Source organism: Scyliorhinus canicula, chromosome 2 (assembly GCF_902713615.1).
Source record: "Scyliorhinus canicula chromosome 2, sScyCan1.1, whole genome shotgun sequence".
Lineage (NCBI taxonomy): Eukaryota > Metazoa > Chordata > Chondrichthyes > Carcharhiniformes > Scyliorhinidae > Scyliorhinus > Scyliorhinus canicula.
Genome location: NC_052147.1, coordinates 25,857,162 through 25,874,143, shown reverse-complemented (window position 1 = coordinate 25,874,143; position 16,982 = coordinate 25,857,162). Strand labels below are relative to the sequence as shown.

The window sequence follows — 16,982 nt, the reverse complement described above, 5'->3', positions numbered from 1 at the left end:
GGTCTGGCCAGTAGAAGTGCGGTTTACACTCCACGCAGACCTGGCAGTCTCTGGTGATCGCCCTGACTTCCTCGATGGAGTAGGGCAGGTTGCGGGCCTTGATGAAAGAGTAAAGATGTGTGACCCCTGGGTGACAGAGGTTGTCGTGCAGGGTCCCGGGTCGGTCCACTTGTGCGCTGGCACATGTACCTCAGGATAAGGCATTGGGGGCTCGTTCAGCTTATCGGGGCGATACAAAATCTCATTGTTGTAGGTGGAGAGCTCAATCCTCCATCTCAAGATTTTATCGTTTTTGATCTTGCCCTGCTATGTGTTATTAAACATGAAGGCAACCGACCGTTGGTCAGTGAGGAGAGTGAATCTCCTGCTGGCCAAGTAATGCCTCCAATGCCGCACAGCTTCAACGATGGCTTGGGCCTCTTTTTCGATGGAGTGCCGAATTTTGGAGGAATGGAGGGTGCGGGAAAAGAATGCCACAGGCCTACCTTCCTGGTTGAGGGTGTCGGCCAGAGCGACGTCTGATGCGTCGCTCTCCACTCGGAATGGTAACATCTCGTCAACCGCATGCATCGCGGTCTTGGCGATGTCGGCCTTGATAGGTCGAAGGCCTGGTGAGCCTCAGCCGTCAGAGGAAAAACAGTGGATTGAATGAGTGGGCGGGCCTTGTCCTCATAGTTTGAGGCATAATACGAAAAGAACCCCAGGCATCATTTGAGGGCCTTGGGGCAGTGGGGGAGGGGGACTTCCATGAGGGGGCGCATGCGATCGGGGTCGGGCCCCAGAACTCCGTTCTGGACCACATAGCCGAGGATGACGAAGTGGTTCGTGCTGAACACGTACTTCTCCTTGTTATACGTGTGGTTGAGGAAAGTGGCGGTGTGGAGAAATTTAGCAAGGTTGGCGTCATGGTCCTGCTGATCGTGGCCGCAGATGGTGACATTGTCCAGGTACGGGAAAGTGGCCCGCAGTCCATACCGGTCAACCATTCGTTCCATCTCCTATTGGAAGACTGAGACCCCGTTGGTGACGCCGAAGGGAACGCTAAGAAAGTAGTAAAGGCGGCCGTCTGCCTCGAATGCAGTGTATGGGTGGTCCGCCTTGCGGATGGGGAGATGGTGGTCGGCAGATTTCAGGTCCACTGTTGAGAAGACCCGGTACTGTGCAACCTGATTGACCATATCAGATATGCGTGGGAGGGGTAGGTGTCGAGCTGCGTGTACCGATTGATGGTCTAACTGTAGTCAACGACCATCCTGTTTTTCTCCCCAGCTTTGACCACTACCACTTGGGGTCTCCAGGGGCTGTTGCTGGCTTCGATGGTGCCTTCCCGAAGCAGCCGCCGGACTTCAGACCTGATAAAGGTCCTGTCCTGGGCGTTGTACCGTCTGCTCCTGGTGGCGGCGGGTTTGCAATCCGGGGTTAGGTTTGCAAAAAGGGAAGGTGGGTCAACCTTAAGGGACGTGAGGCCGCACACAGTAAGGGGTGGTAAGGCCCGCCGAATTTCAGGGTTAGACTCTGGAGGTTGCACTGGAAGTCCAGGCCGAGTAGCAAGGCAGCGCAGAAGTTGGGGAGGATGTAGAGGCAGAAGCCACTGAACGCCACTCCCTGGACAGTGAGAGTCGCGATGCAGTACCCCTGGATCGCCATGGAGTGGGATCCGGAGGCCAGGGAGATTCTCTACTTAGCGGGGAGTACCGCGAGGGAGCAGTGCCTTACCGTATGGGGTGAATTAAGCTCTCAGTGCTCCTGGAGTCCAGCAGGCAGGAGATCTCATGTCCATTGACCTTTACTTTAATTGAAGCAGTTGCGAGGTTATGTAGTCGAGACTGGTCAATCGTGACCGAGGCGAGACATGGCTGGTCGTTGGCGGTTGCAGGCGGTGATCGGCCGAATGAGGTGCCCGAGTCGGGTAAGATGGCGGCGCCCATGAGCCGCATGTGTCGTGAGGAAGGCAAGATGGTGGCACCCGTTGTTTCTGGGAGGAACATGACGGCGGTACCCATGGGCCGCACGTGTTGCGAGTCGAGCAAGATGGAGGCATCCACTGGCCACACGTGGTCCAAGGAGGGGGAGATGGCAGCGCCCACTGGCCGCATATGGGGGGTGCCAGGACAATAGCGGCGATTGAGCGGGCCTGGCACACTCCAGCGAAATGTCGCTTCTTGGCAGGCAGCGCTATCGGGGGTGTTTTGATTGCCCATAGAAGTAGCATTTGGGCCCCCCGGGGTTGGTTGGCTGCCGCGCGGTACAAGTGTGTGGTTGGCTGAGGGCGGTCGCTAATGGGGTCCACGATGGGGTGGCAACCTGCGGAGTCATTTGGTCAGCTGCTGTAGGAGGCCACACATCTCAGTGTAATAAATTGATGCACTATCAATTACGCAAAGACGAGAGTAGGATGTAATTGAGGCTTTATTACACTGAGATGTGTGGCCTCCTACTGCAGCTGATGAAGTGGCTACTGTACGGGGAGCACGCATATTTATACTCCGCCTAATGGGTGGAGCCAGCAGGCACGTACCTGTAGATAGGGCCTTACCGTAAAGCATCTATATCAACATCCTATATATACAATATACACATCAGTGGTGACTACCACATTAGGATATTTTATGACTTTGGTCATCACAGCAGGAGCACATGGCGGAAACGTCAAACTTTTGACCATGTCTCATTTTGTTTACCATGTTTATCTCTATCAGCGTCATTTTCACCTGGGTCAAAATACTGTGGGGGTTCAAGCACCACAACAGACTTAAGTATGAAAGCCGGTACTTCAGTTCTGAGCGAGATGCAGGCTTGTGCATGAGTTCTTAAACTGAGGCCTTGATCAATCAGATGTAAAAGATTCCATGACACTTTATTCAAAGCTGAGAAGGGTATTCTTCCATAGCCTGGCCACGATTCATCCCCCACTAGCACCTGACTACTTTGCTGAAAGACCAGGCCTAGGAGCCAGCACACCCTAAGCCCAGCCTTGTTGCTAGTGGTCCACCATGGATGTTTTGGTGTGGTCAGGGATTATCTATGATGTGCCATCCCACAGGTTTTCAGGACCAATGTGTCAGCAGGCCATCCCACCATTGGGGTCGTTCAGTCCCACCCAGAATCATGCAGGATTCCTGTTGTCATCCAGTCAGCTCCAAGGTCTGCCTCTATGAATATCAGGGCAGAACACTATCAGGTAGATTGTGATGCCCACGTGGTGGAATAGCACTAAATATCTTCAAGTAGGCAAGCATTGACAATAAATCCTGAAGTAGCTTATCTCAGCTGAATCAGGGTTCCCACCCCTTTGTTTGCCTGGCATATAGACAGGAATTCGCAGCACTAAGAGTGCATATAGGGCACCTATCACTGTATCCATGGCAGACATGGGCCGGGATTCTCCCCTACCCGGCGGGGCAGGGGGTCCCGGAGTACCGGGGTGGTGAGATTCACTCCGGATTCGGGCCTCCCCAAAGGTGTGGAATTCTCTGCACCTTTAGGGGCTAGGCCCGCGCCGGAGTGGCTCCCACTCCGCCGACCGGCGGCAACGGCCTTTGGCGCCATGCCGACCGGCGTCGGGGCTGGCCGAAAGGCCTTCACCGGTTGGCGTGAGTCCGCGCATGCGCCGGTGCATCAGCGGCCCCTGACGTCACTCCGGCGCATGCGCGGTGGAGGGGGTCTCTTCCGCCTCCGCCATGGTGGAGGCCGTGGCGGCGGCGGAAGAAAAAGAGTGCCCCCCACGGCACAGGCCCGTCTGCCGATCGGTGGGCCCCGATCGCGGGCCAGGCCACCGTGGGGGCACCCCCTGGGGTCAGATCGCCCCCCCCCCCCCCCAGGACCCTGGGTACCGCTCGCGCCGCCTGCTCCCGCCGGCACCAGAGGTGGTTTATACCACGTCGGCGGGAGAGGCCTGACAGCGGCGGGACTTCGGCCCATTGCGGGCCAGAGAATCGCTGTGGGGGGCCCGCTGACTGGCGCAGGGGACCCGCCGACCGGCACAGCGTGATTCCCGCCCCCGCCGATTCCCGGGTGGCGGAGAAGTCCGGCCACGGCGGGGGCAGGATTTACAAAGGCCCTGGGCGATTCCCCGACCCTGCGGGGGGTCGGAGAATACCGCCCATGGTCCGGGCTGGCCTTATTGCCCTTATTAAGAAAAGAAAATCTGCCCAGGCCCAGTGCAGCTTTGGTAAGGGAGCTGCATTATATCAGAGAAGGTTCAGACAAATCCAGAAGTTTAAAAGTATCCATCCACGAGGTGCTGTGGGACATCAACAGCAGCAGAATTGTTTTTAATCACAATCTGCATCCTCACAGCTTGGCATCAGCCCCACTCTACCATTACCATCCAGTCAAGGAATCAACCCTGGTTCAGGGAGAAGTGCAGGAGAGCACACCAGAAATATTCAAAATGAGGTGTCAACCTGGTGAAGCTACAACCCAGGACTAGACGCATGCCAAAGAGTGGGTGCAGAATGTGGCAAAGCAATCCCACAACCAACAGAGCAGATCAAAGCTCTGCAATCCTGTCACAATCTGAATGGTGGTATGTAGTTTTTTAAAATAAATTTAGAGTATCCAATTCATTTTTTCCAATTAAGGGACAATTTAGCGTGGCCAATCCACCTACTCTGCACATCTTTGGGTTGTGGGGGCGAAACCCATGCAGACACGGGGAGAATGTGCAAACTCCACACGGACAGTGACCCAGAGCTGGGATCAAACCTGGGACCTCAGCGTCGTGAGGCTTCAGGGCTAACCCACTGCGCCACCGTGCTGCCTATGGTTGTATATAGTTAACAACTAACCAAAGGAAGATGTTCCACAAAGGTCCTCATCGAGTATTTGCAACAATCTGTCACCTGTGGAGAATAAACGACCTCAGTCTCTCAGTCTCCTCTTGAGGTCCCCAGCAACACAGATGCCAGTCTTCCACCAATTCAATTCACTCCAATGTGATATCATAAGAAAGGCTGAAGACACTGGATTTTGTCAAGGCTCTGGGTCCTGGCATCATCCCATCTGCAGTACGAAGGATTTGTGCACCCCGAGTCAAGCCGTTTCAGTACAGCTACAACACTGGCATCGACTGGAAAAATGTGCAAAATTGCCCAGGTATGTCCTATCCACAAAATGCAGGACCAATCCAACCCAGCCAATTACCATCCCATCAGTTTACTCTTGATCATCATCAAAGTGATGGAGCGTGTTGTCAACAATGCTACTGAGCAACACTTACACAGCACCAAAAAAAAAGGTCCTCTTTTCTGATGTGGAGAACGCTGCCAGCCTGGTCCTCCAGTGAACTGCACTTCTGTCCCTAATGTAGAAATAAGCTTGGCTTAAGGCTTACCTTCGTACCTTCATGGGCTACTTTTCAGATATTCCAACAAATCGCAATGCTGCTATGATGGGAGAATATTGGAATGGACCCAGAGTTTGTGCTGCCTCATTGATGAAGCTTACAGATGAGGAATAGTCACACATGCTGTTTGACATGCTAGTCACACAGGGGCTGGTTTAGCTCACAAGGCTAAATCGCTGGCTTTTAAAGCAGGCCAGCAGCACGGTTCGATTCCCGTACCAGCCTCCCCGGACAGGTGCCGGAATGTGGCGACTAGGGGCTTTTCACAGTAACTTCATTGAAGCCTACTCGTGACAATAAGCGATTTTCATTTCATGCAGTGGGCTGGTTTTTCATCGCTGAATGGAGATGTGAATCAGGTCACAAACCACTGAAATTAGTTACTTTTTGTGGAAAAAACAATTTTTCTGGGCCTTACCGACCCCACGGCATTTCGATGTAGCCTTTTGGCAGTTGGGAATTCCTGGTTTTAAAATGCACATGCATCTCTTCTGAGGTTCCCATTGTATGGACTCCAGAAAATCAGTGGGGTCATGGCAGAATGGACAATATTTAATTCGCTATCCACTGTGTAGCCCGCCCAATTTCCTCTTCCATTAACTTGAACACAAAGGAAAATTGGGCATTAATTATAATGGACCGAATGGCCTACTTCTGCTCCGACATCTTACAATGAACGATCAATTCAATATCACCCATTTGACAAAGTTTAAATTGCTGCCATAATCTTCTGAAAAGCAATCACTGACTATCATTTAGAATGCAAGAGCATCAATTGCATTCACTCATCTGCCATTATTATTGAATTTGAGCATCTCATTTGATTGGATAGAGCACCCGGGACTTACAAACTTAATGGGAACAAAAATACCCAAAATTGCATTGGCAGGCAAATATCTTTGTTGAGGTAAACACAGGCAAGGAAATCAACGGATGTCACCTATAACATGGATACTTATGGAAGTCTTACAACACCAGGTTAGAGTCCAACAGGTTTGTTCGGAATCACCAGCTTTCAGAGCGCAGCTCCTTCATCAGGTCAGCTGCGCTCTGAAAGTTAGTGATTCCAAATAAACCTGTTGGACTTTAACCCGGTGTTGTAAGACTTCTTACTGTGCCCACCCCAGTCCAACGCCGGCATCTCCACATCGAGGATACTTATGAAAATGAAATGAAAATCGCTTATTGTCACAAGTAGGCTTCAAGTGAAGTTACTGTGAAAAGCCCCTAGTCGCCACATTCCGGTGCCTGTTCGGGGAGGCCGGTACTTATGGCATTTTAGGAGCTGCTGGAGAAACATTGTGCTGCGGATGAAGAGTTACTGCATTTTGAATGTGTTAACATAACGACACTGCTTTCCCGAGAATTAAAAACATGCGGTTCCTACTGTAAATAACTACTTCCTCCCACACCTGGGAACAATATCAGAAGGTTCTGTCATTTCTGTTTGCCATTTTGAAGCCAATAACTACACCTGAGCCAAATAAGAATAATGGAGTGATTGATAAAACCCTTTGCCCTCTGGTGCTTATCACAGGTTCACATCCCTGTCTCGAGTCTCATTCATGCTGACAATGATTGCCATCCTCAACTGTAAGCTCACAGCTGATCCAAGCATTCCGGTGCAACTGCATAACTGATTGAAACAATGCCTCTCGCTGATGCCTGATTTGCTGTGGGCAAGAAAACTCCCAAAGTAAATTTGTTTAACGTCATTAGACACACACAAATTTCTTCACCGTCACCAGAGAGCGATTGTGAGATTCCAAGTGCCTTTGATCAGAATCTGGTCAACGATAAATAAGCAATTCAAGAATATTTGATTTCAACTGTACATCATTCTAACATGCTGCGTAGAATAGACCAGAGACACAGGGTAAGGAACGCCGAGAAATGCCTTTTAATGTAAGATTAATGACGGAGTGACATCAGCACTGCCGTTTAGTACTAACGGTTTATCTCTCATGAATACACTGTTTGCCACAGTTTATCTGTTTGATATCTCAGGGTGTAATAAAAATGTGAACTAGTTCTAGCAATGATTCCTAATTGAAAGACAGCCCACAGGCTCAGCAATAAAACACTGTGCACAATTCAACCTTTTGTTAAATATTGCCAAAGCCCAGGAAAGGGTTGTGATGTTTCTAGTGTAAATGTGTTCAGTTATAATGAAGTCCAGAAAAGGATTGACTCAGCACCTTTACCATTTTATCCATCTGATCAGACTATGTTCCGTTTCTCAAATATTAATTGGGGAATGGGCAACAGACATGGAAAACACTAACTGAAAGAACATTGCACCATAAATCAACCCAAGATTGAGTAATCCAGTCAGTGTTTTCTTCAGGCTTCCTGCCCATTTACCCAATGTTATTAAAGAGCTACAAGATGGAATATCATTTTTAGCCCGAGGAATTCTGCTTTTAAAGAGCTACCCGAGGGCAGCACTTTGGCGCAGTGGTTAGCACAGCTACCACAGGGCGCCGAGGTCCCAGGTTCGATCCTGGCTCTGTGTGGAGTTTGCACATTCTCCCCGTGTTTGCATGGGTTTCACCCCAACAACCCAAAAGATATGCAGGGTCAGTGGATTGGCCAAGCTAAATTGCCTCTTTCTGACAAAAAATGAATTGGGTACTCTAAATTTTTGAGAGAAAAAAAATAGCTACCCGATAGCAGCAAAAAGGCTAACCAGAAGAACCATCTTTGTACAAGTGTTTTACTCTGATCTAAATTATGGTTACGTTTTTTTAATGATCTCCGTGCAGTCATTAGAGAACATCCTACTTTTGACATTGTGTTGCAGGGGAAGGTCATTAATGAAACAACTGAAGATGGTTGGGCCTAGTACACTACGCTGGGGAACACTTGAAACAGTGTGTTGGAACTGAGATGACTGGTCACCAACATCCTCTGCCTCTCCCTTTATTCTTGGTCTGACTCCAAGCAGTGGGAAGTTTATTTGAGATTCCCATAGACTTCAATTTTATTCGAGTTCTTGGTGCCACACCTGGCCAAATGTTAATTAAATATCAAGGGACGTCAGTCTCATCTCACTTCTGGAATCCAGACCTGTCTATGTTTGAAGTCTTGAGTGGTCCTGGCAGATTTTGCTGAGTAAATGATAATGAAATGAAATGAAAATCACTTATTGTCAAAAGTAGGCTTCAAATGAAGTTACTGTGAAAAGTCGCGAGTCTCCACATTCCGGCGCCTGTTCGGGGAGACTGGTGCGGGAGTTGAACTGTGCTGCTGGCCTGCTTTGGTCTGCTTTAAAAGCCAGCTATTTAGCCCAGTGTGCTAAACCAGCCCCTGCAAGCACCGTCAATAACTCCTTCCATCATTTTATTGATTTTTGAGAGTAGAAAATGGACTGGATGTATTCCAGTCAATTCCAGTGGCAATTTTCCCCACAGTTGATTAGATGCCAGTGTTGTAACGACAATAAAAGGATAGATTGCACAAGGAGAGCAAACCAAGTGGTACGTTGGGTTAGAGTTGCCACTGCAGTCACCAACACAACAGTTTCCCAACTGATGCTAAATGAGTTAGGTTAGGGGCTGCTGCACACCTCCTGCGGATGTTCAGGAGTGTAATGTAGATTTGGAGACTCACGGGAAAGGAGGATTATTGACTATGCCTGGAGCAGGGAAATTGGTATTTAGTGTGAAGGAACTAAAAGAAATATCTATTTGGAACAGAGAAACTATGAAAACCCCAAAGCCTTTGAGAGACCACACTTGGAGTACTGTACACAGTCTGGTCTCCAGATTGTGAAAAGGATACAGAAGCACTGGGGAAATTCCAAAAAAATAAATTTTGCAAATTACATTACCTGACCCGAGAGCATACAACTCTCAGGAAAGATTGAAGAGGTTGGAGGTCTTTTCCCCGGAAAAGAGGAGGCTGGGAATTGACTTGATAGTGATCTTTTAAAATTCTGAAGGGTTTAGAATCCATTTGTGGGGGACACCAAAATTGATGACCATAAATATAGAATATTCATTAATCAATCCAGTAAGGAACTCAAGACAAACGTATTTAACTCGAGAGAAGTGAGAATATGGAACTCGTTACACCGTGGATTGATTAAGGTGAGTCGTATAGACGTTTCCAAGGAGAAGCTAGATAAATGTGTGAGGGAGCAAGGAATAGGAGAAGATTTTGATCGGATGATATGAGGTGAGATTTGGAATGCAAACATCAACACAGACCTATTGGGCCAAATGACCCATTACTATGCTTTAAATTCACTGCAATGTTATGTAGTGTACCCATGGATTTCCTTGAAGAATGACGGTATTGTCATTAATGGCTGGGAGGAGATTTCTATCAATGGTTCAAAATGTCAACAAGAAGTACATTTAACGAAAACAATGGCTGTACACAGTATCATTAACTTTAGCCAGTTCCAAACACATTTATTTCACTACCTTCAGAGATAATTCTCCCCGAAATTCCACAACATCTCATAGATTTTTAAAAACTATAAATAAAATCCAATAACAATCACCACACCAGGCAGTTATGACTCGTTGATGTTGCTTCTGAGGTACAACAAAACAACTAGCTTTTCAAAGCAGACTTTCTTCATAGACGTGGGTCTCTGGGAGTTAAAACGGTTTTCCATGCTATTAGTTGACACCTCAAACAGATACCCTTGCTCAGATTGAGTCTTCAGGCACTTAACAAATCATTTTAAATCAGAAGCAGATACCTGGGGAACACCACCACCTGGAGGTTCCGCTCCAAGTCATTCACCACCCTGCCTTGGAAATATATCGCCGTTCCTTCGCTGCTGCTGGGACGAAGTCCTGGAACTCCCTCCCTCACAGCAGAGTGGGTGTACTTACATCTGAAGGACTGTAGCGGTTCAAGAAGGCAGCTCACCACCATCTTTTGAAGGGCAACGAGGAATGGGTAATAAATGCTGGCCTAACCAGCGACGCCCACATCACATTGGATTATCCCATTAAATATGGATGCAGGTGAGATTATAATGGATCATAAAGAATGGCAGTCTTCCTTCAGTCGTGGCAGTGGTGGGTGATAACTGTGCTCAAGAAAACAATCAAAACATTAGTCAAAGAGAGGAATTTAGTGAATTTAATAAAAATGTAAACAATCTTAATGGAGAAAATAATGGGACTTAAGGTAAACAATTTTTCAAGCGTGAATGGTTGTCACACCAGGGTATTAAAATAAATAAGGGTATGAGCCATAATTGTTCAAAGTTCTAGATTTAGGAATATGTGCCTTTGCATTGGAAAACGATAGGCCGACTGAAAAGTCTTCTCGCCTGTAAGGCGACTTTCAGGCACAACTTTCCCTTTTTATCCAAGTAACTGCCCTATCTCCAAATTACTAATTTTTTGCTGAGCAGTACCCAGGATCCAGGAAGTTGGTTATATTTTAATAACCAGTAATTTACATTGCCCCGCACTAATGCTAAATCAGCAGGAAGATTTGCAGTCAATCTACAAATTTACCAATTGATGGTGAAGGCCTTTGTTTTCTACCAGCGTGCTGATTATTACCTCACTTTTATGAAATCTAATCAGTAAAATCTAGGCACAAACAGGCTTGGTATTTCCTCAATTAACTTTACAAACAAGACATGTTTAGCACTGATAGTACAATGTGCAATGTAAAATTATGTTCCAAAGTGCAAAGAAACATGTGAGGTTGAATTGGGAAGGTGGAACTTTGATGAATTATTCAGGTCTGTCAGGTGAGTGTCCCTTTAAGAAAGGTTTGGTCTCTCATCATGTGACTTGTAGCACAGCTTCAATTATGTCATTTGTGGGTGGAGCTTTTTTTGGTTTCAGTTTCGGTTTTGCTGCTTTGACCTGCAGAAGGCAAGAGAAATGTTTCCCTGTTTTTCTCTGTTCTCATTTTAAAAGCTGTTCCAGTGAAAACCACAGTGAAATGAAAATGAAAATCACTTATTGTCACAAGTAAGCTTCAAATGAAGTTACTGTGAAAAGCCCCTCGTCGCTACATTCCGGCACCTGTTCGGGGAGGCTGGTACGGTATTGGGTGTGGCAAACTGCCTTGTTGCTTTGAAGATAGAGTTGCTTTCGGAAGGAGTTTTGAATCTGCTGGTTGGAACTGGATCAGAATCTTAGGGAAAGGACCAGTCCCATTCAAGTGAGAATACAGTGTATTGGGCCACGCCCTTGAAAGATATTTTGGTTTATTCGATTTTGTTATTGAATTGGAACAGCTAAGGGGGAATTCATTAAGTGTTATATACATAGATTACTGTAGCTGCTGTGTTGTCTTTATGTTTGTAATTGATACAAAAATTCTTGCTGTCTTTATATATATATGTTAACTACATTCTTAGAATAATTTGATGAAAGGAAGTCAGATGAATCACACCTGAAGTGAAGCCTTTTGTGCTCACCCTAGCCAAATTCAACATAAAGGCTATAGGTCAGGTGAATTTCATAATACACTTTGGAATTTCTAAGCCCTGACCCATGACAGCTCTGATAACATGATTATATTCAGACAAGTATTGAAAAGATATGAGGCAATTTCATTTCAAAAATTGTAATTTTGCATTGGGTTTGTAGAACTGCTAAAGCTGCTCAAAGCAATAAAAATACAATACTGGGAATGAGCATGGGACTGGCAGCACAGCAGGATGTGGGATTTTACAGAGGATCAGATCACTGATTTCAAAGAGGCATTCTACCTCTGTGACCGCATTGGTGAAGGTCAAATTGGATGCAGCCAATGTGGGGATCTGCTTTGTGCTCTTGGCCAGAATCTGTGCAATGCTGAAGTTTTGAAAGTCCTTGGGAACCCAAAGCCAGAAAACATGGCCTTCCCAAACTCCAGGACATTGCGAGGAACAAGGAACCAGGAACCTTCGAGGACTTTGTGAAAGTCTGCATGCCTTTGATAAGATCATAGAATTTACAGTGCAGAAGGAGATTATTTGGTACATCGAGTCTGCACTGGCACTTGGAAAGCGCACCCCACTTTAGCCCACACCTCCTCCCCTATCTCCATAACCCCACCTAACCTTGTGTTTTGGACACTAAGAGCACATCTTTAGACTGTGGGAGAAAACTGGAGCATCCGGAGGAAACCCACGCAGACGTGGGAGAACGTGCAGACTCCGCACAGACAATCATCCAAGGCCAGAATTGAACCCGGGGCCCTGGAGCTGTGAAGCAACTGTACTAACCACTGTGCTACCGTGCTGCCCACGGCAATGGCACAGTGAAAGGTGTTGAACTATGCCAAATAAATTTAGAGTACCCAATTTTTTTTCCAATTAAGGGCAAATTTAGAATGGCCAATCCACCTCCCTGTGCATCTTTAGCTTTGTGGGGGTGAGGCCCACGCAGACATGGGGAGAATGTGCAAACTCCACTCAGACAGTCACCCGGGGCTGGGATCAAACCCAGATCCTCGGTGTTGTGAGGCAGCAGTGCTAATCCCTGCATCACCGTGCCATCTTCCTGGTGACAAAATGACTGAGGAGTAAGTGGAGATTCTGTTGGCTGGTCACCATGATGCCAATGGCTGCATCATCAAATGAGGAGCTGGTCCGAATGATGATGGGTGGCTGATGGTTCTCTTTTACCTGGATTGGTGAGTGCCTTTTTTTTACACCGATTTACAAACCTCATTTCTCAGTGAATTATTTTCCGTTTGTATTTATCAACACGCATGCAGTTTAGAGAATGGGATTCTAATGCACTGAGCTTGTCTGGAAGGTAATGGGGGCTGAATAGATATCAGGGGAGGAAATTCTCTCTGAATACACTGCAGGCCCTTGCATCTTCTTGGTAGGAACGGGTGTCTCCATGTTGTTCTAGTTGAGCTCGGACCCCGGTCGCCCAACCCCCCCCCCCCCCCCCCCCCCCCCCACCCACCACCAAACCTCCTTGAAACAATCTAGTGGAAAGGTTAATTGCAGTAAGAAGAATTTGGATGTCACTGAAGATGAAAAAGGGAATGCGGCTCCAAGGTTGGCTTCTGATCAGATTGTATCTGCACAGCAATCTAACATACTTCATTGCTTTCACGTGATAACATCTCACAGTGAAATAAAAGTACAATACTGACGTCAAGGCAGCAGAAAACAGGGACGCAATTCTTGAAACAAGTGAAAGGTCATCAATTCTTTTATTTTCATTTCTCGGAGGCTTCTCTTCGGCACTAGTTCTTAAAAGAGCATGATTCCATTGGCAATAATGGTCCTCTCATTCCTTAACTAAATGACCATTCTTCATGTCTGTGCCACTATTGAGTGATGGAAGTCATGTGGTTGCAAAAGCTAACACAGCCAAACCCAGTCATGCACACAAAATGCAAGTTGTGGATTGACAACAGAAGTGGGAAGATGATATTTTTGCTTTTCAGCTCATGGATACCTTAAGCTTACATTTTGTAGTAGAATCAATCATGAGGCTATTGACGGTTACCACTACAAAGAACAAAAAACAAAGAAAAGTACAGCACAGGAACAGGCTCTCCTAGCCCGTGCCGACCATACTGCCCGACTAAACTACAATCTTCTACACTTCCTGGGTCCGTATCCCTCTAATCCCATCCTATTCATGTATTTGTGTATTTGTCAAGATGCCCCTTAAATGTCACTATCGTCCCTGCTTCCACTACCTCCTCCGGAAGTGAGTTCCAGGCACCCACTACCCTGTGTGTAAAAAACTTGCCTCGTACATCTACTCTCACACCTTAAACCTATGCCCCCTAGTAATTGACCCCTCTACACTGGGAAAAAGCATCTGACTATCTACTCTGTCTATGCCCCTCATAATTTTGTAGACCTCTATCAGGTCGCCCCTTAACCTCTGTTGTTCCAGTGAGAACAAACCGAGTTTATTCAACCGCTCCTCAAAGCTAATGCCCTCCATACCAGGCAACATCCTGGTAAATCTCTTCTGCACCCTCTGTAACGCCTCCACATCCTTCTGGTAGTGTGGTGACCAGAATTGAACACTATATTCCAAGTGTGGCCTAACTAAGGTTCTAGTGGCCTAACTAAGGTTCTGTTCGAAATTTCCATGAACTGTGGCCTAGTTTTTCATCCTCATGTTGGGTAGGGGAAGCTGATTAAAATCTCCATCTCGGTCTCCTCACCTTGGGAGAGAAAATGGCCAACATCCGGGGATCTTCGTTGCTGGGGTCAGGGTATGAGCTGGAATCAGACCATCTGATCTGGGAAGAGGTGCCATTGCCACCTCAGAGGCCAACAGATGCTGGCTGTAGAAAGGGCCACTTCAGTGTTCAGGAACTTTGACCGGTCATCTATTCCTCACCCCTCAAATCCCCTTGACTCTCCTTATGCACACTCATCTGGGAGCTCAGATATTTATTAGAATAAACAAATACCTGCTTCCCAGAGGAAATATTGATTTACAGCTTTGGCTCTCTGACCTCTGGGGTCAATTTCACTATATTTGTGTATATAAGTAAGTGGTTTCAAGTGTTTGTGGTTTGTGAAACTTTGAAGTCCCTGGATGATTGACACTTTCATTAGTTTGTCCAGACTTTTTTAAGCATAGGGGAAAGTGATAAAAGGATTATATTTGTTAAACACATTCCACTCTACACTGGGGTGTTCACTGGTTCTGGAAAGCGCACAGTGGGTTAATTGATGTGGAAGTGCCAGAGCTTGGGATGGGCGCATGAGAGGCCTGAAAGGGGTGGATGGAAGACAGAGCTTTGCATCAAGAGCATGAGAGGACATGGGGTGGGAGGTGGTATGTAGAAGGGTAGAGCCTAGCATAGGGGGAATGGGGCTGGGTGGAAGTTCAGGACTTGGCATAGGGGACATGAGGGGAACCATTTAACTTACCTTTTCAAAAGATCTACTAATGCTCACTAGGGTTCATGATTTATCTAAGGGACTGAGAACTACAGCACTTTAAAAACCTGGCAGAACTCCATTAAAATTGCAGAGGAGTTGGACATGTTCATCTCTGCAATGGAGCCAGCCAGATCAGAAATGCAGATCAGGCTCTTGACAGGATGCAGCCTGCAACTTTTAAAGGCACTCCTAAAAATTGCATGGCCTGGCAATGGGGTTAGGAATCTGAGAATCTGGACCAGTCCACAATTTCAATACGGCTTGGTGAAAATCAAGGCCTGCATATGCAGATTTAAACACAGAAATCATGAAGTTACGGTCCATTCTACCCCCCCCCAAAAGCTGCACTAAAATGATCTCACCAAAGTGTGACATTGAAAAACATGCAAGGTCATGCAATATATGCATGATAGATACCCATGAAACACGCCAGAAAATGTTGCAACCTGTCCATACCAATATAGATGGGTGGAATAGTGGCACCGTGGTTGGCACTGCTATGTCACAGCACTAGGATCCAGGTTCAATTCCAGCCTTGGGTGGCTGTGTGGAGTTTGCATGTTCTCCCCAAGTCTGCGTGATAAATTGCCCATTAGTGTCCAGGGGTGCAGGTGTAGGTGGGGTTACGACGATAGGGCGGGGTAGTGGGCCTAGGTAGGGTGCTCCTGCAGTGGGTTAGTGCAGACAGGCCAAATGGCATCCTTGTGCACTGTAGGTATTCTATGGCTCTAAGATGTATTTGAAATTGTGTGCTGAGTCTTGATTGCTAACAAACATTCTCTCTGGCACTGAATGCTAACTTTCACAAACATGGAGCTTAATTTTTTCAGATTTTAATTATTGCTAGAGATTTCTTTGACAGTACCTTTCTGTTCCTTTAGTGCGAAAGCCCAGAGAAAACCAGGAGACAAGAGTAATGAATGACGGATGTTTCTAAATCGGCCATAAGCAAAAATTTTGGACCATTCAAGTTGAATAAATTATTATGCAGTGCAGCAAGTGATCACGTTGGTCAACATAGCAGCCAGTTTTCCACAAAGCAAGTAGACACAGCAAATGGAGCATCTCACTATTGTTTTTACAGCGTGTCTAGCCCACTGAGGATATTCTGTCCCTAACTTTCAAGATACAGACTTCAGTCAATGTGGACTTTTTGACATTGACTTTAAAAAGTGGGGCAATGTGCCTCAAAGGGGGTCGACTGAGGTCAAGTGACCTTCTGTGATTTCTGCACACACAAAGGCTTAATTCATGACTGAACACGCTGCTGTAAAATTCTTAAAATGTAAAGAACTGTTGGTGGGGTGTCCTCCTTTGAATAGGCATGATGGAGACAAAGCAATTGTCCGTGTATTTTCCAAAACTCAAAATCAATAAGCTCCCCACACCCCCTCCCACACACACACACATACAGACACATACACACACACAAACACACAAAGAAAGTGTGTGCTTTGTGTGTGTTACCATTAACCATTAACAAGGAAAGTTGCAGAGAAACCAATTTATCATAAGTAGATTTGAACAGCCACCATGAAATGCTTGATGAGTAGCAACGGCTTCTAACGTTTGAATGATTTGTGTGGACAATGCACGTATTGATCATGTCAGACAATGAATCTTATTACTCCAAGGATCATGTGAGGACAGATCAAGTTGGCACCCATTTGGACAAGAGAGACCATGTGCGGGATTCTCCGATATCCGGTGGGAGGTCCGTACCGGCGCCAAAGAGTGGCGTGAACCACTCCGGCGTCGGGCCGCCCGGAAGATGCGGAATCCTCT

General features: G+C 46.7%; 1 long non-coding RNA gene across 1 annotated transcript in view; it reads left to right on the top strand.

The window, feature by feature from the left end:
- The window catches only part of LOC119962360, an 89,531-nt gene extending 73,039 nt beyond the window's left edge, over nucleotides 1-16,492 (top strand). The window contains exon 4 of the long non-coding RNA XR_005459841.1: nucleotides 16,079-16,492. This is a non-coding gene — a long non-coding RNA (uncharacterized LOC119962360). The remainder of the gene's footprint in view (nucleotides 1-16,078) is intronic.
- Nucleotides 16,493-16,982: the final 490 nt, after the last annotated feature.